This window comes from Panthera leo, chromosome D4, assembly GCF_018350215.1.
Source record: "Panthera leo isolate Ple1 chromosome D4, P.leo_Ple1_pat1.1, whole genome shotgun sequence".
NCBI classification, from domain to species: domain Eukaryota; kingdom Metazoa; phylum Chordata; class Mammalia; order Carnivora; family Felidae; genus Panthera; species Panthera leo.
The window spans coordinates 64,398,517-64,423,356 of record NC_056691.1 but is presented as its reverse complement, the minus strand read 5'-3'; the positions used below and the strand labels follow the sequence as shown (position 1 = coordinate 64,423,356).

Below are 24,840 nucleotides of genomic sequence, written 5' to 3'. Positions count from 1 at the left end.
GATGGAGTTTAAACCATTGGAGTAGATAGGATCTCCTTGTAGATAGGAATATTTATATAGTTGGGTTGGGGCATAAGGCAGACAGAAGGAAAGGAAAAGAGAAAAGAGCATGGGGGGCACAAAAAAGGACTAGAGATATTTCAATTTTTAAATATCAGCTGACAGAGAAGGTGACCATGGAAATGGAAAGAAACAACCCGCATAGTACAAACATGTCACAATACTATTGTTTTATAGTGTTTGAGGGTGAGAGTACTTATAGAAGGATATGATTAGTATTGGTACCGTCTGGCCAGGTAATGAAGGAGCTGAAAAGCTTTGAGTGGATTAGTGACTTCGAAGCTATTACTATCTTGGAATAAGATATTTTGGAGCCATATCCAATTTAGATTACATTTAAATTTTTAGCAAAATGTCAATGAAAAAGACAGGAGGCTAGGAGTATAAAATTCAGCATTTTCTATGCTTTTCATGACTTGTTTTCTAAAATCTTTGTAATAAAATCAAAACCAAAGTAGGTGTCAAGTCAAAATTGCTGACTCTGCTTTGACAGGGTAAAATTAGCATTACACCAAAACAGGAATGGAAAAGAAGAGTCAGAAGCACAGTTGGACTTCCTGTGTAATGGAGATCCTGTATGATGTTCCATCTATTTTATTCCTCCAGCCTCAACATCTTAATAGGAAAAGAGATTACTGGGCAAAACAAAAACTTTAAAAAGTCCACTGATAAAATGATAGGAGTGGGATTATTTTTTGCAGTTTATAAAAATGAATCACACGTGGAATACATAAAACAAGTAAGCGTATAATGCCTGGAACTATGGACCTTAAAGCTAGCTATATTAAAGTTTTTAACAAAACTATTCCCAGTTATAATTTGTATTATTCTTATTTATATTTTCTTTGAGTACTAGTCAATGCAATTATAGGAAAATTAAGTAAGAGTTAAGTATTAGAAGAGTTTCTCCCATGCTACAGGTGATAGGATTATCTACATTAAAAAAGTACATAATCAGCCAAACAGGTATCAGAAATAATAAATGTTAAACCAGCCCTACAAGAGATCCTAAGGGGGATCCTGTGACACAAAGTACCAGAGACATCACTACAAGCATAAAACATACAGACATCACAATGACTCTAAACCCATATCTTTCTATAATAACACTGACTGTAAATGGACTAAATGAGCCAACCAAAAGACATAGGGTATCAGAATGGAAAAAAAAAAAAAAAAAAAAACAAGACCCATCTATTTGCGGTCTACAAGAGATTCATTTTAGACCTGAGTACACCTTCAGATTGAGAGTGAGGGGATGGAGAACTATTTATCATGCTACTGGAAGTCAAAAGAAAGCTGGAGTAGCTATACTTCTATCAGACAAACTAGACTTTAAATTAAAGGCTGTAACAAGAGATGAAGAAGGGCATTATATAATAATCACAGGGTCTATCCATCAGGAAGAGCTAACAATTATAAATGTCTATGCGCTGAATACAGGAGCCCCAAATATATAAAACAATTACTCACAAACATAAGCAACTTTATTGATAAGAATGGGGTAATTGCAGGGGACTTTAACACTCCACTTACAGAAATGGATAGATCATCTAGACACACAGTCAATAAAGAAACAAGGGCCCTGAATGATACATTGGATCAGATGGACTTGACAGATATATTTAGAACTCTGCATCCCAAAGCAACAGAATATACTTTCTTCTCGAGTGAACATGGAACATTCTCCAAGATAGATCACATACTGGGTCACAAAACAGCCCTTCGTAAGTATACAAGAATTGAGATCATACCATGCATACTTTCGGCCCACAATGCTATGAAGCTTGAAATCAACCACAGGAAAAACTCTGGAAAACCTCCAAAAGCATGGAGGTTAAAGAACACTCTACTAAAGAATGAGTGGGTCAACCAGGCAATTAGAGAAGAAATTTAAAAATATATGGATACAAACAAAAATGAAAATACAACAATCCAAACGCTTTGGGATGCAGCGAAGGCAGTCCTGAGAGGAAAATACATTGCAATCCAGGCCTATCTCAATGAAACAAGAAAAATCCCCAATACAAAATCTAACAACAGCACACCTAAAGGAAATAGAAGCAGAACAGCAAAGGCAGCCTAAACCCAGCAGAAGAAGAGAAATAATAAAGATCAGAGCAGAAATAAACAATATAGAATCTAAAAAAACTGTAGAGCAGATCAATGAAACCAAGAGTTGGTTTTTTGAAAAAATAAACAAAATTGATAAACCTCTAGCCAGGCTTGTCAAAAAGAAAAGAGAGATGACCCAAAGAGATAAAATCATGAATGAAAATGGAATTACTACAACCAATCCCTCAGAGATACAAGCAAATATCAGGGAATACTATGAAAAATTATATGCCAACAAACTGGACAACCTGGAAGAAATGGACAAATTCCGAAACACCCACACGCTTCCAAAACTCAGGAGGAAATAGAAAGCTTGAACAGACCCATAACCAGCGAAGAAATTGAATCAGTCATCAAAAATCTCCCAACAAATAAGCGTCCAGGACCAGATGGCTTCCCAGGGGTGTTCTACCAGACGTTTAAAGCAGAGATAATACCTATCCTTCTCAAGCTATTCCAAGAAATAGAAAGGGAAGGAAAACTTCCACACTCATTCTATGAAGCCAGTATTAACTTTGATTCCTAAACCAGACAGAGACCCAGTAAAAAAAGAGAACTAAAGGCCAATATCCCTGATGAATATGGATGCAAAAATTCTCAATAAGATACTAGCAAATCGAATTCACCAGCATATAAAAAGAATTATTCACCATGATCAAGTGGGATTCATTCCTGGGATGCAGGGCTGGTTCAACATTCGCAAATCAATCAATGTGATACATCACATTAATAAAAGAAAAGAACCATATGATCCTGTCAATTGACGCCGAAAAGGCATTTGACAAAATTCAGCACCCTTTCTTAATAAAAACCCTCGAGAAAGTCAGGATAGAAGGAACATACTTAAACATCATAAAAGCCATTTATGAAAAACCCACAGCTAACATCATTCTCAATGGGGAAAAACTGAGAGCTTTTCCCTGAGATCAGGAACACGACAGGGATGTCCACTCTCACCGCTGTTGTTTAACATAGTGTTGGAAGTTCTAGCATCAGCAATCAGACAACAAAAGGAAATCAAAGGCATCAAAATTAGCAAAGATGAAGTCAAGCTTTCACTTTTTGCAGATGACATGATCTTATACATGGAAAATCCGATAGACTCCACCAGAAGTCTGCTAGAACTGATACATGAATTCAGCAAAGTTGCAGGATACAAAATCAATGTACAGAAATCAGTTGCATTCTTATACACTAACAATGAAGCAACAGAAAGACAAATAAAGAAACTGATCCCATTCACAATTGCACCAAGAAGCATAAAATACCTAGGAATAAATCTAACCAAAGATGTAAAAGATCTGTATGCTGAAAACTATAGAAAGCTTATGAAGGACATTGAAGAAGATATAAAGAAATGGAAAAACATTCCGTGCTCATGGGTTGGAAGAATAAATATTGTCAAAATGTCAATACTACCCAAAGCTATCTACACGTTCAATGCAATCCCAATCAAAATTGCACCAGCATTCTTCTCAAAGCTAGAACAAGCAATCCTAAAATTCATATGGAACCACAAAAGGCCCCGAATAGCCAAAGTAATTTTGAAGAAGACCAAAGCAGGAGGCATCACAATCCCAGACTTTAGCCTCTACTACAAAGCTGTCATCATCAAGACAGCATGGTATTGGCACAAAAACAGACACATAGACCAACGGAATAGAATAGAAACCCCAGAACTAGACCCACAAACGTATGGCCAACTCATCTTTGACAAAGCAGGAAAGAACATCCAATGGAAAAAAGACAGTCTCTTTAACAAATGGTGCTGGGAGAACTGGACAGCAACATGCAGAAGATTGAAACTAGACCACTTTCTCACACCATTCACAAAAATAAACTCAAAATGGATGAAGGACCTGAATGTGAGACAGGAAACCATCAAAACCTTAGAGGAGAAAGCAGGAAAAGACCTCTCTGACCTCAGCTGCAGCAATTTCTTACTTGACACATCCCCAAAGGCAAGGGAATTAAAAGCAAAAATGAACTACTGGGGCCTTATGAAGATAAAAAGCTTCTGCACAGCAAAGGAAACAACCAACAAAACTAAAAGGCAACCAACGGAATGGGAAAAGATATTTGCAAATGACATATCGGACAAAGGGCTAGTATCCAAAATCTATAAAGAGCTCACCAAACTCCCCACCCGAAAAACAAATAACCCAGTGAAGAAATGGGCAGAAAATATGAATAGACACTTCTCTAAAGAAGACATCCGGATGGCCAACAGGCACATGAAAAGATGCTCAATGTTGCTCCTTATCAGGGAAATACAAATCAAAACCACACTCAGATATCACCTCACACCAGTCAGAGTGGCCAAAATGAACAAATCAGGAGACTATAGATGCTGGCGAGGATGTGGAGAAACGGGAACCCTCTTGCACTGTTGGTGGGAATGCAAATTGGTGCAGCCACTCTGGAAAACAGTGTGGAGGTTCCTCAAAAAAATTAAAAATAGTCCTATCCTATGACCCAGCAATACACTGCTAGGAATTTACCCAAGGGATATAGGAGTACTGATGCATACAGGCACTTGTACCCCAATGTTTATAGCAGCACTCTCAACAATAGCCAAATTATGGAAAGAGCCTAAATGTCCATCAACTGATGAATGGATAAAGAAATTGTGGTTTATATACACAATGGAGTACTACATGGCAATGAGAAAGAACTAAATAGGGCCCTTTGTAGCAACATGGATGGAACTGGAGAGTGTTCTGCTAAGTGAAATAAGCCATACAGAGAAAGACAGATACCATATGTTTTCACTCTTACGTGGATCCTGAGAAACTTAACAGAAACCCATGGGGAAGGGGAAGGAAAAAAAAAAGTTAGAGTGGGAGAGAGCCAAAGCATAAGAGACTCTTAAAAACTGAGAACAAACTGTGGGTTGATTGGGGGTGGGAGGGAGGGGACAGTGGGTGATGGGCATTGAGGAGGGCACCTCTTGGGATGAGCACTGGGTGTTTTATGGAAACCAATTTGACAATAAATTTCATATATTGAAAAAAAAAGTAATAAGTGTTTCAGTAGAGTTTTTGTTGTGCAATAAATACACAAATATCATGGATTTTTTTTCTGTACCAGAGTGCTAGTAAGGATAATGATGCGGAATAAGATATTTTGTTCACAGCAGTGAGAAAAATGTAAAAAAAAAAAAAAACAAAAACTTTTTTCTGGGGTTGAGTATGTATAGATTGTGAGTGGAATGGTTTGGTCCAGTTTGTTGTTTCTTCCTTTCTAAATTTCTGCAGATTTTAAGATCCAGGATTGATATAAGGGTTTAGAATCATAGCAGGCCTTTATACTGCATTGTCATACAATTGAGGACCTGAAGAGCGGCTAAAATAATTCACGCCATGGTTCAGACTATCTCAACAAAGCAGAATATCAAGATTGCAAGCCAAAGCTTTTTATGAAATTCTTTGCTCTGTGCTTCGCTTACTGTTGCTGAATAACAAAGTATACCAAATCTTAATGGGTTCAACTACAACATTTATCGTATCACAATTTCTGTGCTAGAATTTGGCATCAGCTTAACTGAACAGTTTTGGCATTGGCATCAAGTGCTAAAAGCCTCAATAAAAAATACACGATACTGGAACTTCAGCAAATGGCTGGTGGACTGAATTGATGATGTTAACCTAGTACGCCAAGTTCTAGCTTTTATTTTCTAGTATGATAAATTTGGATCAAAGCATAGGTAAAGTTGGGATTCAAATGGAAATTTCAGTCAGGTATTTCTCAATGGAGTGGTGCTCAGTTGTTTAGGACATCAGAAATTGTTTAGAACCAGTGCCAAGTCTCTCATGAATATCACTTTTATAGAGCTTAATGTGAAATAAAACTGTTATTGCACCAGCCCTGTACTACCAAATATTTAAAATATAAAAAATAAATAAATAAAAACAAGCTAAATCCTAGCCCTCAACCAGCTTCCCAGCAAAATTTATGTCCCAGAATATAAATTTGGTGGTATTTAGGAGCCTAGCAGAGACTGATATTTATTAAATAAATAAATAAATAAATAAATAAATAAATAAATAAATAAAGTTAGATTTATTTATAAATTTATTTATCAAAACAGCAGTCTATTTCAGAATCCATGCTTTTTGCATTTAAACTAAATTGACGTAAACATTTGATCTATGATACTTTAAAATATCTTGAGGGATATTTCCACATGTGCAAATTGTCTCTTAGAAAAGGAAAGTAATCAAATCACTTAGTTTCAGTTTTTCTTTTGAATACCACAATTGTACTGAAAGAGAGCTGTCTTGAGAATGTGCTGCTTTATTAATCCCAGACCACATTACTAATTAAGACACATTGTCCAGTGTCTTCCCTAAAAGCAGTAATGTAAGTAAGCCTACATTTTTTTTTATATCGGTCTTTTTGGCTATCAGTATCTCACTTTTCATTTTATATGTATCTAATCTGTCTCTTAAGATTTCTCATTTGTCTTAAGGAAAACTCTTTCCACTTTTAGTTTATGTGTCTTCTGCGTTCCTTTTCGTTTTCATTCTGACAGTACGACAGAATCCACTCTAGTTTCCCGTTGATTTATTGGTTTCCAGGGGCAGTGCTTTAATTTCAGGCCTTTTAAATTGCTTTCTTACCCTTCGGGTTTGCAATAGTTTCATGAGTATTTTAACTAACTTAAGAAATTGGCATATTTTCACAACAATAAGAGTGAGCCATCAGTTCTTTTTGTGTTTTAATAAAATCAGACACCTTTTCATGGGAAAACTTCTATTTGGCTCTCATACATAGTTTATAAACCTAGAATTCATGTGAGACCATATAGGACCCTGATTCCTAAGTCTGGGGACAACCACATGCATCTAAGTTTGAATATTTACTATTCCTGTCCTTGCTTTTAATCCCAAATGGAAGTCGGGGTAGTTTATCCAGTGTTGTCTACTTAGCATTAAGTTAAAGCTAGAAGCTCACGCCTAAATGCTCTATGGGACTTACTGAAATCAACAGCTTTAAAAAAAGAAAAGTAGGACATGTTATTTTGTTCAACATTGCGTCAGGAAGATTGCATTCAGCTTCAGCATCTCCTGCAATAAAAGGTAAAGCTAAATATAGCCAATAGAATATCAAGAGCTCATACTGCAAAGGCCATGGCTATTTATCTACATCCACCGGTGAGATCCCCAGGCCATTTGAATAAGGTTCAGCAGGGCACACCTCAGTTGAAGTTTTAGACTTCTTGCACACCTCTCCAAAGAGAAGCAGAGCTACTCGTAATAAATTTGTCTAGAGAAGGAAAGTTGGTTGAGTGCAAAGGCAGGCTGACTCCTGGAAAGTAGGGAGAAAAGGGTGATTGATTAACCATCATTTACTTTTATGCAAACAAAGTCAAAGAAAAGGAATATATGATTATGTTAAGTCAGAGCAGGGAAAAATAACAGAATGATAGAGTGTATTTTTAGGGTAGATCAAGAAAATATATTAAGGCAATTTAAGCAGAGAGAGCGCTGTCTTTTTAGGATCATATTTCCTGACACATAATAAGTGTTTAATACATTCTAGTATTTTTAAAATATACACCAATATGAGAATCTGTTTTTATTTTTAGTCAAAGTCACAAAAATAATTTATATTCTGTAGTTTCCTATACCTTGTGTGACCCTGTTATTGTCTATCTTGGCTAGAAACACTGACTCTTTAACTCGAAGGTAAGAAAAATGAATTTCTGAACAAACTTAAAAAAAAATTCAGCAGTGACACTAGCCTCGCATTATCTTAACTGTCAACGTCACTGAAAACTAAAATTCATAGGTGAAATACAGACATGTTTATCATGTCTGTCTCTGCCTTTGTTATTTTCTGCCTTCTCTAATGTCATGTATTTAATAAATACCACCTGTCAAATGGTGTGCTGTGGAGTCCTCAGTACAATCTCAGTATAATAGTAATTGCGAAGTCTGATCTAGAATACCTTTACCCGTTTTTGGACAATATACTACGAAAAATGATATTAGAAGTTAAAATGATTATCTAATTGGAAAATATCATATTGACCAACCCTGAACAAATATCATCATTTATAATATCACTCAAAAGATACAAATTACAGACTAAAATAAACATAAAATAACTATAGTATAAACTTTCAAAAATCTAGTCTTATTGCTACTGGTCTATCAGAAATATGACTACACGCTTTCAAGCCATTGAGAGAGAGAGAGAGAGAGAGAGAGAGAGAGAGGACTGACTCCTAACGTATTAGAATGGTTTTGCATTTTTGGCTGTTTCCCCATGTTGACTAAGAATGAGAGAAAAAAGATCCAAGTTAGTATAAGTCAGATGTTGTCTGAGGAAAAACTTGAAATTACATTCACCTATATTAGGAAACTGAGAATCAATAGAGAGATGTAGAGGTTAAGGGCATAGGTCCTGAGATGAAGAGTCATACATAGTTCAAATCCTGGCTATTCCACTTGTAATCTCTGTGTGGTGTGCAAATCACCTCTCTGTGCCTTAGGTTCCTTATCTGTATGTTAATAGTATCTGTCTCAGTAGAGTTTTTATGGTGTATATGATATGTCCATAACATATTTAATCATATCTAAGTGTCTGCCCTTATTTTTAGTGATAGTTCATTTTTATCCTGTTCTCTGCAGCAAAGATGGTACAGGAAGCTCACATGTTTGGGCTGAGTTCTTAGTCCTGGTGAAATAACACAGTTCGACTATGCTGGGTTCATAGGCTACCACTGATCAGCACCCTAGTGCACTACTTTGGTAGGTCCCCCTTTGTTACTCTTCACAAAATTACTGCTCAAGTGGTTGTGAATTTTATTGAGCACTGAGAGATATTTTCTGATATATAATTATATAACAAAGACCTCACCCATCTCCTTAAAAAGTCTTTTATTCTCACTAACCATCAACACTTACAATGTGCCAGTTACATTATCTGCTTTTTTAAACAACTTTTATATATATCTTTTATTTAGAGAATCTTTTTTTCTTTTTTCTCAGAATACACTTATATTTGCTTTCTAGTTATTCAGATACGTACAGATCTTACCTTCAGGACTATATTAATTCAACTTAATAGAATAACAATATTTATTGAAACCATTCAAATGACAAAAAATACCGACAGTGGCTGTGAAGTGCCTTTTTACCCATGATACTCTTACTTAATTTTAAATGTTGAACTGTGTGAATGGGAGAAAAGGAGTTCCTAATACTTTTTTCCCCTCCTTTCCCCCTATTACTTTAGATTAATTGGTATTCATTGGAGGTATAGTTGGCAATATAATTTACAGGGCCCAGTACAAAGTGAAAATGCAGGGCCCTGGTTTGGGGCAGGAATCAGTTTCTTTTTCTCCAGAGCCCACCACCCTAACCCTGCAGACCTCCAAAGGATTGCAGATTCCATGCTGGGATGCACTCAGTATCTGGATGGGGAATGTGTGAAGAGTTCCCCATCAAATCCCCTTGGAAGGTACTATTCAGCTAACTGCCAGCGTCAGGGAGGCTGCAACCTTGCCCAGCCCCAGACACTGCAAGTCTCTCACTTAAATCTGATCCTAGCCATTCCAGTCCTGCATTGTCTAATAGGACTCATTTATAAAACACCAATTCAAAGATAATTTTTAAATGATGTCTATAGAACATGAAACCCCAAGTGTAGGGCCTTTTTAAGTGCTGGACACTATGCAACTTTACTCATCAATGGAGCCAATCCTGATGAGAGGAATTGATAGAGAGTTCAAATATAATTCCTTTGGAAGAATTACACTGCTGTCCGTATTTAATGCTGATTTCTGCTCATGAAGATAAGGAGAGCTCAACATTTCTCTAGTAGATGCCCCTTGAGACCTTAAACTCAGATTATAGAAGATGGACTGGAAATTCTTCATGAGGCTAGCTGCCTAAATAGAAACACTGGGGGATATAAAAATGTTTAACAGATACAGTGGAAGAATATGATATTCCAGCTCAAGTAAATAGTATTGTAAAAATACCAGGGAAAGGAAGGATAAAATATATTTTGGAAGAAAAGGAATGTTGACATATAATGTTGGATTAAAGAGGAAAGGTGGGGAAATAGTGGAAGTGGGATTGAAAATAAATTAGCACTTGATTGTAAATGCTTAATATTTAAATTGAAAAAAAAATGTTTGAAATTCAAAAGCAATCTGTTAAAGGGAAATGATCTATACTAGTATTGATGGGTACAGATTTTAATTTTATTGACAAGAATTTTCTTCCCTGATGATGATTTTGAATTAACTCAAAACTACTTCATGTTCGCAAGTTTATCTGCTAAATTTCAAACTGTCAAGGAGGACTGTATTAAAAATGGGGAAAACTAGGAATTAGGAACCTGAATACTGGCATTTTTGGGATCTTTGGGGCGTTCAGGTAGATACAAACCTTGTAATGGGGAAATTCTTGGGAATAATAGCCTAGAATAAGTGTAAGTTTTCAAATCCATACAAGAACCAACCCAAATTACAAAAATATGAGAATATAAAATGAAAAACATCAGTGTTGAAATTAGAGAATGTCAAACATAGAACTGCAAACTTTGAGGAAATCCTGAAATTCCTGACAAAAGAATTATGTGGTAAAGGAGAGAAGTGTCCCCCCACATCCCAATCTTTAAGGAGCAAAAGCTGAAGACAAGGTCAAGGTAGGATAGTAGAAAAAAAAAATAGATGATTTTAACTAAGAATGTTTTAAGAGTTTGACAAAATAGAAGCCACAAACAACTATGTGTAGGTGGAATGTAAGTTAGGGAAGAACACACATGGAAATAGACACACGTAGTATGGAGAGTAGATTTTTTTAATTGATATTTTCACCATCATGTTTAATGCGTTCACTCAAAATTAGAGCTGGCAATCAACTCCCATGACAGGAAGATTTGCAACTGAATGGGATTTTAGACTCCTCCAGGGTGTTAGAATTTTTAGTATATCTTCATGGTAGTCCTAAAATATAATCAGAGCAGAGTCACATCAGATGGTAAAATTCTTCTATTCTTCTACTGAAGCTGTGAGTTCCAAACCCAGCACTTTAGGATTCTGAGTGATTAAATCTGTGAAATAAACTAGTTTCATATGTCCCTTTTCATGGGCATAATTGTGTCCCTCCAAATTCAAATGTTGAAATCCTAACCCCCAGTATCTCAGAATGTGTCTGTATTTGGAGATAAGTAAATTATGTAGGTGATTATGGCTAAATGAAGTCATTAAGGTGGGTCCCAAACCAATATGACTGATGTACCCTCTAAGAAGATATTTGAGACACAGACGTACTTCATGTTTCACTGGGGTGATGGGGGGAAACATCATGAAGGAGAAGTTTCTGAAGAGATAAACAGAGCATGCTGAATATAGTTGATGGCCATTCTTTTTTTTTCCAGATCATTTCCTTTATTAAACAAAATAAGAGGCAACAAATAAAAACTCTGAAAATTAAAGAGCTCTTTATGAAATAAACATATTCCAGGTGATTCTAGGCCTTCAGCATTATTGGATGCCCTTTATATCTAAATAAGAAATCTTTAAGTATAATTAAATCATCTTTGAGATTTTCTCTATTACTCTGAATTTCAGAAGGATTCAGTATTAATAGGAGATATATATTAATGGTTAATTCATTTATAAGCTTGTTTCACAAGTGTTGCTCACCTTAAGCCCCCTTTTGAAATTCCTTCTCTGTCCTCTTTATAATTACCATTTTCCCAATTAAACATCATTTATGCCATTAAACAAAACTAGCGGTACAAATGTCTTTCTTTGTAAGTATGGGGCTAGCAGATGATAACAATAGATGTGGCAAGAAAGACCTTACATACTAAATATCACTCTCCTAAAATTAGATGTCCATTACACATAAAAGATAATTTTTCCCTGGCTTTCTTATGCCCTTTATTGGTGTCTTACTCTTGCCTCTTAGGATAACTTTCTCCAGCATTAACCATCACCTTCCCTCTCCACCCCCAGCCCCAACTCCAAAAAAAAAAAAAAAATCCTGTTTGTTTCTTACGTAGAGAAATTGACTTTTTGTAAAGTAAACACCTTCTATCTGGGTTATGTTTAGAAGGCCTCATCTTTCATGCTCAACTACCCCATTATTCTGTTAACGTACTTTAAGACAAAGTGAATTTCTCTTCCTAAGAGGAAGTTACTTGACCTGGTGAATCAACTGAATCAATTGACATACAGCTTTTTCTTTTTTGCTACTTTTTTACGAGCAGTGATTAATGAGAAGGTAAGACAACAATATGAAATTAATTGGGAACTATCAGAGATAAAATAATTCAAACCAAAAAAAAAATTAAATTCTATACTAGAATATATTGTCCTTAGAAGTAGTAAATGGGAGAAAATATAACAATTATAGGATTACTACTGTGCATACACACACAAAAAGTCTATGAAAATTCTAAAGAAAACAGTAAAGAAATGATACGAATAAAAGAAAAAAATCGATAAATGAAAAATGCATTGTTTTAAAATTCTTAATACACTTTACCTACATGCAATTACAGTAGGGTTTCTGATGGGTGGGAGACTTCACATAGTCATAATCTTGATCATCTTTGTTTCACTTTCATTAGGTGGTTTAGCGAATGACTCCCATTAAAGCTGTTCTCCTGGTTTGGCTCTAAGCCTTGAATAAAGGTCAGGAGAAGAATAATCATCCTGCATTAATTGCTACCTGCACCTCACAACAATTCTGGTGCTAGCATTATGTTAGTTTTGTATCTTTTTTCTGCCCAGAAAGAGCAGGAGTAGGCAATGATATTCCCATGGCAATGTGTTAGAGAAAAAAATCTGCCCCATAGCCTACTTTCTGACCATAGTGGTAAACAACTGCTACCAGAGAGGTTGCTGCTTTTCCTCAATCTTAGGCCACTCTCTCTACCCAGCTTTTCAGTTCTTTATCAACTTTAACATTCATTCATTCATATCTCCAGATCTATGCTTGAACTGGGAATCAGCAGTACACATTAATTTCCATCTTCCCATTTTTTTTCTGGTTTTGCATATATTTGAAGTTGAAGAGATACTGATATTTGTGCAATCCTGGATCTAAGGAGAACATCTTCTAAAAGTTATAGCTAGTCAAAGCCAAAGTGCCCTATTCTGTGTTGAAACATTGTTGTACACCTGAACCTAATGTAAAATTAAAATTGTGTATCAACTGTGGTTCAATTACATAAAAATCCCTACGCTGAAAGGTAGTGATCCATATCACTTGACATACTCACATAGGCATTCCAAGGAACATTCAAGGTAAATTATTTTGGACATGATTTATATTGAAATTGTCTTAAGGATGCTTTTATTTAGATAAATCATTAGATTTTCAAACATATCGTGTGGTGCTTAATTGTGGTATCAGTAAAAACCACATCTTACCTTTTTTCTCCACAAAAATGTATTTCGAATGCCCAGGCTTTTTTTTTCACTTCCTTTATCCAAAGGCTGAACTTTACCATTCCATGTTCTTTTACCCTCTCTATACACCATGAAACTTCCTTCTCTGGTTATTGCCAGCTATAGGAATTACAAATGTAATTACTGTGGCAACTATCTCCTTTTGCATGTAAGAACTTAGGAAATGTATAAATTTAGCTTATAACTTTTTGAGAACCATAAAGTTAATTCTTGAACAGATTCAGCACCTTGAGTAGATTTCCTGTTATTTTTTCTCTGATACTTTTGTTTAATAAGAAAACTAGGAGTTAATCTTTGGTTACCCCCCTCAATATTCTCTCCTAAAAATATTATTCATTTGTAACATATTATACTTTATCTCCATAAGCAATTTTGATTTTATCACGTATGAGGCTCCAGATTAGGCTGAAGAAGTCACGAGTTTCATTTAAATCATTTGACAAGAATGGGCACCTGGGTGACTCAGTGGGTTAAGAGTAGGACTCTTCATTTCCACTCAGATAATGACCTCATGATTTGTGAGTTTGAGCCTGGCTGTCAGCGCAGAGGCTACTTGAGATCTTCTCTTTTCCTCTCTCTCTCTGTCCCTCCCTGCTCTTGATCTCTCTCTTTCTCTCTCAAATAAGAAAAAAAATTTTTAATTTAGAAAAATTTTTAAAATAAATCATTTAACAAGGAGAAGGTTGAAATGGAAGCTGTGCTTTATTAAAAATTATTAGATCTCTTCAGATGCCATATTGAATTCAAGATCAAAACACCAGAGTTCTTCCAAATTTCTCATGAATTATTGTCCAATAGATTAAAAATAGATCTTACAGAGCATGATGAAAAATACCAAAATTACTGACAAAAGACCAGGATTGATAAATGGATATTCCACATTATTTATAAGCTTTTGAGCAATTCTCTATCTTAAAATGATTACTCCCCTCTTATTTTTAAAAAAGAATAATCCAAGATTTAGCAAATTATTTTTTGTGACTTGACAAAGATATATGTTGCCAAGGGAATTTGAGTAATGTTTCTTAAGAATTACTTTCGTCTATTCTCTGGATTTAACATGTTCTCAAAGAGACCAAACTTTGTGTAAAAAATAATACAAATAATACAAATACAAATAATACAAATAAAATTCTGGATGTTTATGGGCCTTAGGTTAATCCCATCTTATTGGTAGGCAAATTTTTGTATACTTCAGAAGGAAACTTTAGAAAACTTCACACTGTAAACCCACAGAGTAGTGGTTTTGGATTTCTGACATCTCTTGTGAAATTGGACCCTACTTAGAACTGTATCAATAATGCTTTATCCACTTAGCCATCCTCCCTTCCCCCATTTTCCAAATTGGTTAGCTTCAACCGGACCCCATTTTTGTCACTTAGGCGGTTTCATCAGCTTTCAAGAACTGCTGCAGAATGACTGTCACCTCTTCTATAGAAAAATCTTAAATTCCCTTAACCTGAAGTACCAAAATTCAATAGTAAGTGACAGCCATCAAACCTACGTTGACAATGTCAAACATGAAGCATTTTTTTAAGAAAAATAATATAGTTCATGTCTTGTAGTATTTGGAAAGCCTACATTATCAAAGTTACATAGTAACTTAAAGGAAGAAAATCCAAGCAACTTTCAACTTTATAGAAGCAAAAAATAGAGAAGAAATGCAAGTTTTGTTTATATGTAAAAACGATGATCAGGAAAATGAAAACTTCAATCAATTAGTTATATATAGGGGTGTGTGTGTGTGTGCATATATGGATAGTTTGAGCATTAAATGTCAATCCTTCAACACATGTATGAATATCAAGGAAATCCTTACGTAGGAGGGGTTAGAGAACATTTTTGGATGATTTCTATCCTTTCATCTAATATGGATACCCTTTATGACAAACTCACTTCAGTTGTATATTGTTTTCTAGTTAATAAAGAACTGACCTATTCGTGATTCAATATTAACAAGCTTCTACTATCCAAAGCTTTAATCCCTAAACATCTGTATTATGTTATGGCCTGAGTTCTCAACATTGTATTTCCTGATTCCAGAGCCTCATGGATTTTTGCTACATTTCTTTTCTTGGATTCTGAGCAATATCTCTAAATCCTTCCAATAATTGTCATTTTTATCAATATAGCTAATTTAAATATATATTTTCTGACAAAGACTGCACTTTCTATATATGTGTGTATATATATATATATATATATATACACACATATATATATGCACATATATATAAATTGACTACAATATTCAAACATGTTAAAAATTATGTAATTTTCACATGATAAATATCCTTTTTTTCCATTGGAATCTTGTAAATGGCTCAAAAGCTGAGGATAAAGGATTTTCATAAGAGAATGGATGTCCCTGCTCTTGATCATCCTTGAAAATTGAGCAGAATATGAGGCAAACATCTGGATTACAAGAGTAGACATCTTCTCCTATACCAAGTCCAGGTTTTATGGAAGTATAAAATCTTAAGCAACTCCAATGGGGGGAGAGTGATATGCCCCTGGGCATATATGTCAGAATAGAAATTAGAAACTTGTGGGACCACTGTCGTTTTTCCTTCCAGTAATAGTGGCAGAAACAAAATCTAGCAGCATCACCAAATCAAAAGCGTAAGCATCCTATTTTTGAAAAATTCTAAATGGAATCAGTGTCTAAGGAGTAGCTCAGCAGTGTATTCTGCCACTGACCCTTCCTCTTCTACAGGCTTGTGACCAGTAAGCATTTCATGCAGAGATTACTAGATAAGGAAATCAAGTATCAACTTAATTTTGGCAAGAATTGGTATAAAAAAATGAAAGAAAAAAAGAAAAGTGGGTAGAAAACATGGAGAGGGCTGAGGGCAGAAGAGAAGCTTCATTCTTCTCACCTCATTTAAACTTCATAACCTCTTTCTTTGTGTCAACCTATATCCTAGCCTCTATCTGCAACAGCTCCATACTGGCTCATCTTTTAAGTGAAATGATTTTTATTAAGCACCCGCATACTTTCATGGCAGCAACATTATATTCACAAGATACAAATATATAAGTAGATATTCAATAATGCAATATTTATTCTATGGTATGACTTCAGTTCCAGTTGGCACATTCCCTAAGCCTTCCAAATTTCAACGTAAAGTGTGCTTTAGGGTCTTACAATTTTTTACCATCTTCAAATTTTTCATAAACTGGGCCTTCATTAAACTTCATTGCTCCAAAACAACCAGAATATATTTTTGGCTCTGTTTTCATGTTGCAGTCTTAAATAACAGAGCCCTAGCATTTCATACAGAAAGAATTAAAGGAAAGCATCTGGGAAGATAATTCAATCCATACCTGTTACCTAATACTTCAAAGGAAATCTCAAACAATGGACTTGCTGGACGTTATAGTCTCCTTAATGCCAGAGGCCAAATTTGAAATAAGTTTGATGTGAGATACATCTTACTTGGCCCTAGAAAAGGCCTGAATTATGAAACTAATACCTTGAAATTGCTGAAAAAAAATGAAGATTCTTATTCTTTTTAACCCCAATTGTGATCTTGTGAGTAAGCACAATAGTCGAAACTACATTACTAATCAACCTGTGTATACTAAAGCCAAGCAAGGAGGGAAGATGGTTAAAATGATACAGAATTTGATCAACATAACCCTTCATCTTCCCATGTAGCATTTAGATAGCAAATATTAAAAATATTACATGTACTTACTGAAAGCTTAGCCAGAACACCTTTGTATAAAGGAGGGTGGGTACAGTGTGTTCTACTTATGCTTTCTTTAGGATTTGTTGGATCTATAGTGTGTGTGCACAGCCACACACACACACACACACACACACAAAATTGCTGTGTGTGTATAATTTGAACAGTCTGTTTCGCCAATGAAAGACTCTGGCAGAACCTGCAGTGAAAAATACATCTTGTGCCATACACTAAAATGGGACCACCTAACTCTTTCTTGAATCAAATTTATTTCCATTCAGAATGAAAAATCAGAGAAAGGCCCATTTTTGTTTTGTTGAGTTTTGTTTTTTGTTAATGATTATTAGTATTAACTATACATTTTACCAGTTTTCTTTCTCATCATTATTTCTTATATTTCATGATTCTTCATTGATGAATTTATTAGTGTGCAAGAATACACTTAAGAGTAATTCACTCTTAGAAGGTCATTGCATGGTAGATTTTCACTGCTTGCATTTCTGAAAATGGTTTTATTTAGCTTTCTGTAGTATATACTACTGTGGTTGAGTTTGTTATGAGTAAAGAGGTTTACTCTCTCTGGAAGCATTTTGTGTCATCCTTGTCCAGGGACTATGCTAATCTTCTCTGTGTCTTTCCACTTTTAGTATTATGTGCTGCTGAAGCAAGGTCTCTCTGGAAACTTTTTATACTACATTTTTGTCTTTTTAATTTTTTTTAATAATTTACCATGATACTCCTTAAATTGTGCATTTTATATGAAAATATATCATAAAAATATAAGAAACATGTGACACATAAGGAATAAGAAAAAAATATTTGTGTGCCCACTAATCACCTTTAATCCAGAACTTTCTGGTCATTGTAGAATTCCTACTGGCCTTTCCCTGACAAAAATCAACATCCTCTTCTTCCATCTAGAGGACTACTAGCCTCAATTTTGTTTTATGTTTTGTCTTTCTTGACAACGTCATCACATATGTGTGAATTGCTAAAAATTATATTTTAAGTTACATGTATTTGACATTTCAATAGGTGATATCATAAAAATAATTATTAGGCTTTCATATTTCCTTCTCTGTAAATTGCCTCTGTGTATGTCCATTTATCATCTGGATACTTTATGGGTTTTTTTGTAAGTTTATAGGAATCCTATATATAATCTCAGCTCTAAATTCTGCAGTCACATGGGTTGAAAATAGCATTGATTAAAGTGCTGTCATATGACACTGACATATATGGCATCTTTAAAAATAATACTTGAAAATTATGTGGCAGATAAGTCTTACTCTTTGGGAATTCCTTGACTATTCTTGGCATTTTATGACTTAAATTTATGTTTATTAATTTCTACCAAATCCTATTGAAATTTTGATTAGAATTGAATTTATATCTCATTTATGATAAATATGGGATCTTGTTATATTGAGTATGAGTACATATCTCTTGATTTATTAATGTCTCCTCCAATATATATCAGTAATTTTTATGTATACTCAACATAAACTATACATAAAATATATAAACTATATATAAATATTATAAATGCATTTTACTCTATAAAAATTTTACCCACATTTTCTTAGATTTTACCCCTTAGGTACATTAGAGGTTTTGTTTCTATGTTAAGTGATATATTTTAATTAAATATTAGAAATGCTTTTAGTTCTAACATTAAAGTGCAATAAAATTTCAGATATTAATTTTGTATAGAAGCAAATTTTCCATTGTTAATTTTAATAATTTTGTACAATCTAAAATTTTTATAAATCTACTTGTAGATTCTTTTTACTATATCATTTATAAAAAAGGATCTGACTTATTTTTTGCTATCCCCTTAATTTTCTTTGACTTCTTGCACTGGACAGTGTCTCCAGCAGAATATGAAATGACGTCAGTAAAAATGGATGCCTTTTACTTGTTTCTAGTCATAAAATAAATACTTTAAATATTTCACATTATGTGTTTTTTTCCAGTTTTATAATGGTTAAGGATTGTCACATTGAGAAAACTCTATTTTCTGTTTATTTTGGTGAGATGTTTTTTAACATAACAGGTTGTGATTCCTTAATCCCCATTTTGGTAACCATTGGGATGATTACTTGATTTTCTCATATACAAATTAGTCAGTTTATAATAATTTTTTTCTCATACTAAAAAACAATAAATTCCTGTGGTAAGTTTAAATTATTCAAGGTGTATTATCACCTTTAGTTGTTCTTAATTTGGTGTGAAGGTATCTATTTTAAGATATTTGCATCTATATTTATATGTGAGATTTGCTTATAATTCTACCTTTAATATTATTTTTATGTTGGTACCAAGGTTAAGAGATTTGGTTAAAGTAACATAGATGTGTTCTCTTTCTGGACTTTACAATAATTGTGGTGAATTTGATTTGTTTGTTCCTTGAATGTTAGAAGGTAGGACTGCTTGGACCTGCCCTTTTTTGTAGGATGATTTTTAAAAACCATATTGGGTTTTGTGATGATTAGAGTAATACTTAAGTTTTTTGTTTTGAGTCAGTTTTGGCAAATATTATGTTTTTTTTGGAAGTGCAAGTTTTCGAATTTATTGGGATAAAGATTTCACAATTTCCATCCATTATTTTTTAATATTGCTGTCCCCTTTTTTCACACTATTTTGCTTTCCTAATGTGATCTGTTTTTTGCCTTCTCTCTTTCTTCATTGATCTTAGTTTGTAAATCTTAAAGATTTATGAATCTTATTTTGTGAATCTCACTTTTGTTGATAAATTGATCATATATTTTTAATTTTATTTTTATAATTTTCTCTTTGTCCTTTGATATTTTATTACATTCTGTTTTAGTTTTTCTAACTTGCTAAGTTGCATTATAGAAAGTTCTGTACTGTAATTTTAATTAGATTCACAAGTTTTATTGTATAATTTTGTCATTTCTTTATCTTTCTGATTTTATTAAAAAAATTTTATTCTTTAATTTATATAGGGATTGCTATTAATTTCCAAACAATTAGAATCTTCCAAAACTATGTGTATTCTTTATTTGTAACTTAACATATGATTTTTTTTTTCATTTCTTGAGACTTGCTTTCGAGATTTGAATGAGAACAGTTTTCATGAGTGGACCTTGCATGGTAGAGAAAAGGGTATATATTTTCTTAGTTATTAGGAGTAAAGTTGGATAATTTATCGATTATATTTAGGTGTTGATTATGTTGAACTTTTAAAAATTCTTACTGATATTTAATGTCTATCATTTACAGAGAGAGATGAGTTAAATTTTCCCATTAGGATAGTGGATCTGTGTCTCCTTTTACTTCAGTCAATTTTTGCTTTATATTTTTGAGATACTTTTAATTAGGTGCATAAAAAATTAGAATTATCATTTTCCTGGTGAATTGAATCATATGTTATTGGTAGTGACTCTCATTTCAAACTTTCATTTCCCTAATTAGTGATTCTTTTATTGACTTCAAAATATCGATACCAGTGACCTTTTGGTATTAACCTACAATTTTTTAATGTTATTGTTGTTTAATTATTATTTTTAATTTTTTATATTTATATTTTATTGATATTTTTGATATATTTTATTGATACGGAAAATATTCGTAAAAGGTGGCTTATTGTTTAGTGTGAAATATAACATTTGTATGAAATGATATATAAATACAATGTATCTGCCTTTCATGAGTTTTAGCATATTGTTTAGATCAAACTGTACTTGATAATTGTAGGGAAAAACTAGAGTGTGCTCCTGGGATTCAGATGTGTCACCTTCATTCTTTTTGGAGTTCAAGGTTCTAATTTCCTAGGCAGAGCAAACCACCCAAAGGCATTATTGCCCTGTGTTTACCAATCCATAACAACTATTATAGAAAAAAACCAATGGGGTTGGAGACAGAGAAAGAAACAGATGCACGTGCATGCATACAAAGAGGGAGGGAGGGAGGGAGGGAGGGAGAGAGAGAGAGAGAGAGAGAGAGAGAAGGAATTTTACATATAGAATTTTTAGTTTGTCAGACCTCCCAGTTTGTCAGCTTCTCTTGAATTATTTTAACACATGTGTCCTGAGAAAAGTAACTAGGTTGCAAAAACAAAGGCTGTTAAGCTTGCCACATCATGGACTTCTAAGGAAATTATGGATAGTACTTAAACACAATTTATTCTGAGAAGTTTTATCTTACTAAGGGGTGAGGGATTTACCTACTCTGTAAGTACGTACTAGCTTACTAGAAATTTCTGTAGAAGATCTTTACCTCTGTCAAGGTTTATCTCCTGAGTCAGAGGTCAATTTAAATATGCTTTAAAATTTTTAGAGATACTTATATATTTCTAGAATAAAGAGTTCCAAGGAATCAACCTAAAATTCTAATGTAGCATTTCTGAAATAGAACACATTATATGTACACACATATGCATTCACATATACATTACACAAACATATATATATACATATATACTTACACTCTACTTACATGGACTTGTCTAAATTTTGTAAATGTTTATTGCATATGCCATCAGTTTTTATTAAACTTACATTTCATAAAAATAAAACAAAATACTAGGTTTATATCCTTTTATAATAAAAGTTTAATGTAATAATTATTCAATAAGTATTTCTGTGTATCATGATTGTGTTGTATGCTAAATCTATCATAAATTTTATTGTACTTTCATAAAATTTTAGAAGAACATTTAAAGTCTACAGTTTATTTTTCAAATCAAATATATAATTATCTAGACTGAGATTTTAGTGACTATTATTAAAATTTCTTAGAATTGTTCATTTGAATTTACTGCAGAAAATTTAGTTTATTAGTTATTTTTCTATAATGTAACACTTGAATTCCGAATTCTTTCTATTGCCCTCAGATACATAGCTTTCACAATAAGACAATTAAAATGCATAAAAAATGTATTTGAATAAGAGTAAAACCATATGTTTAGAAATATTTAAAATAACAAAATTATTATGAATGAAAAGTGTATTTCCCTATATTTGTACTAAAATGGGACATAGTCCTGTTAATTTTATTCTAACTTATAATTATTTTATTATGCTCTGTTTTAAGATAAACTAAATGCCATCATTTTTTTTGAATGCATGCAACTGCATTCACATAGCACATAAAGTAATAACATGCTGGCATTTAAAAATATAATCTTGAGTATCAGTTTTCTGAAATGTCAGAGCAGCAGAATATCTGGTATTTAGTTTCTTTGTCAGAAATAATGTGTTTACTACTTCTTGTTTTATAATTCCCAGTAGTTGACATGGGCATTATGAAGGATTACAAGAAATCACTTACCTTTGTTCATATTATATCTCTGGCATTTGTAATATTTTATATTACCATGGATTAAAATAGCACATAAAATGCAATATTGACTTTGGTCTATATGACTTGACATTATTAAAAATATTTGTTTTTCATTTTATTAATGAGTTTTAAAACCATACAATGTAACTTGTTGAGATATTAGAATTTGTTTCAGTGCCTTTATGCTACTGAAGAAACACTGAAGCTCAGTAATGTTTACTTGTCTAAACTAACCTTAGACTTAAACCCCACTCTCCTGATTACTAGTTAACCAAACTAAGTCCCTCTAATTTAGACTAGGGTATTTCAATAATGTATAAGCATGATTTTTGTGTGTGTGTGTTTTTGCTAGTATTATATCATTTGACCTGCAACTCTCATTCATTGAAATCTCCTTTTATATATATGAGAATGACTGCTTTAAAGAGTATCAATGTCTGGCACCTGGGTGGATCATTGGGTTAAACAACAGACTCTTGGCTCAGGTCATGATCTCACAGTGGTGAGATCCAGACCTGTGTCAGGCACCGTCTCACTGTCATGAGATCAAGCACCATGTCTGGCTCTGTGCTGAGCATAGAGCCTGCTTGTGATTCTCCCTCTCCCTCTGCCCCCACTTTCAGTCTCATTCAAAATAATTTTTTTTTTAACTATCAGTATCAAAGTAAAACATTGCAAAACCAATTGGCCTGTTATCAATATTCACTACTTGCAGAAACCATACATGAAACAATTTTCTAGTAATCTTTATCTCTGTACTCACCATTATATGATTTATTTGACACTAGATGTCAGTTTTCTCTTATTCTATTCAATTCTTAGCAGAATTTAAGATACTATAAACTGATTAATTGAAATGTAAAAAAAAGGAATTATAGAAGTATTTCTTTACATTTTTTTAATGTTTGTTTATTTATGGGAGACAGAGAGTGGGGGAGGGACGGAGAGAGAGAGAAACAGAATCAGAATCAGGCTCCAGGCTCTGAGCCATCAACATAGAGCCCGATGCGGGGCTCGAACCCATGAAGCACAGGATCATGACCTGGGCTGAAGTCGGTTGTTCAACTGACTGAGCCACCCAGGCATCCCTAGAGGTATTTCTTTTTTTTTTTTTTTTTAATTTTTTTAACATTTTTATTTATTTTTGAGAGACAGAGAGAGACAGAGCGTGAGTGGGAGAAGGGCAGAGAGTAAGGGAGACACAGAATCCAAAGCAGGCTCCAGGCTCTGAGCTGTCAGCACAGAGCCCTACGTGGGGCTCGAACTCACCAACTGTGAGATTATGACCTGAGCCCAGGTAGGAGGCTTAATCGACTGGACAACCCAGGCACCCCTTTAGAGGTATTTCTTGATGACACACATAAAGATAAGGGGAAAACATGAAATATTTTGGAAAATATCGTGTTAACTAGAGCTGATTCCTTAATAATATCATAGATAGATAAATAGATGAATCTTTACCTTGTCTCCAGGCATAATTCATTTTTTCTAATGCTTTTTAGAATTAATGGTATTTGGATGTGAGATAGTACTTTCCCATTCTGCTTTGAGTTCTGTGTTTTATATTCTTTTCTTGTCCCTCCTTCATGATGACATGATGGTTGAGCTAGGATTCAAATGCATATTTTCAGTTTCCGTATTTTTGTTTTCTATAGCATATTCCTGCAAATACAACTCCTATGACTTACTAATCAGAGTGCAATATTTGTGAAGAGACACACTAAAGTCTATCAGCAGTGGGAAGAGTAGTAGCAGGACAGGTTCCTTTGAGACTAATGGAGCCAAGCAGTTATGCATTGAACAACTGCTTTTCTTAAAAAATTGTAGAGTGGGAACTTTACATATGTGATGTAATTTTATGTAATTTTAATAGAACTGTACATTTTTGCAGATAAAGTAATGATGCTATGAAGAAACTGAGGTGAGGTGTTAAAGAACAATTTCCCCAAATCCCGGAACAATTAAGCCACAAAATCTTGGTCTAAATCCTAGTGTGCTGTGAGATTTAAATTCAGATTGAAAGTCTGCTTTTACCATTATTTTTGAAAATTTTCTCCTGTTAGCTTAACTGCTCTATGTTCAGTTAAACAGAGACAACATGTTAGGACTGGTATGAGGATTAAATGACAATACAAGAAAAGTGTTTAGAAAATAGTTAGTGGCAAATAAATATTGGGTGATTTTGCTATTGCTGTTATTTCAATTTAGAAATATTTTGTTGAT

General features: G+C 33.7%; 1 protein-coding gene and 1 non-coding gene across 2 annotated transcripts in view; both read right to left on the bottom strand.

Moving 5' to 3' along the window:
• Positions 1-10,976: 10,976 nt before the first annotated feature.
• Positions 10,977-24,840, bottom strand: part of CYLC2 (cylicin 2) — a 43,120-nt gene continuing 29,256 nt past the window's right edge. The window contains exons 8-12 of the mRNA XM_042913817.1: positions 24,079-24,223; positions 13,580-13,717; positions 12,694-12,827; positions 11,468-11,582; positions 10,977-11,140 (exon numbers count right to left, since the gene is read on the bottom strand). The gene's annotated coding sequence lies outside the window, so the exon portion shown is untranslated. The remainder of the gene's footprint in view (positions 11,141-11,467; positions 11,583-12,693; positions 12,828-13,579; positions 13,718-24,078; positions 24,224-24,840) is intronic.
• Positions 17,873-17,978, bottom strand: LOC122205700. The gene has a single exon (XR_006196208.1). It is a non-coding gene; the product is annotated as a U6 spliceosomal RNA (small nuclear RNA).